The 259-nt window shown below is 29.7% G+C and overlaps 1 protein-coding gene across 1 annotated transcript in view; it reads left to right on the top strand.

Moving 5' to 3' along the window:
• LOC108366488 (mitochondrial 2-oxodicarboxylate carrier) overlaps nucleotides 1-259 on the top strand; it is a 13,071-nt gene that overhangs the window by 6,755 nt on the left and 6,057 nt on the right. The window lies entirely within an intron of this gene.

The raw sequence follows: 259 nt of genomic DNA, 5'->3' as shown, positions 1-259 counted from the left end.
CCGCCTAATCAGCTCAGCCAGTCACTCAAGCGTTGATTGCATTTAACTCTATTGATAAGCGTTTATTAAAAACATATTTACATATCTCTGTATGTACATATGTATATACGATAATATATGTATGTATGTACCTACACTGCCGGAACAAAGTATTGGCACAGTAAATTTTTCACAATATATGCAACAATTTTCATTCTAATATTTTTCCGCTAATTTCGTATAAAAATATGGTTCATTCTACAACAAAAAACATAAAAAT

The sequence above is a fragment of the Rhagoletis zephyria genome, unplaced genomic scaffold, assembly GCF_001687245.7.
Source record: "Rhagoletis zephyria isolate East Lansing unplaced genomic scaffold, Rhagoletis_zephyria_1.1 Rzeph_scaffold_02285, whole genome shotgun sequence".
Lineage (NCBI taxonomy): Eukaryota > Metazoa > Arthropoda > Insecta > Diptera > Tephritidae > Rhagoletis > Rhagoletis zephyria.
Note: the sequence above shows the minus strand (reverse complement) of the source record. Positions and strands in the feature narration are given on the sequence as shown.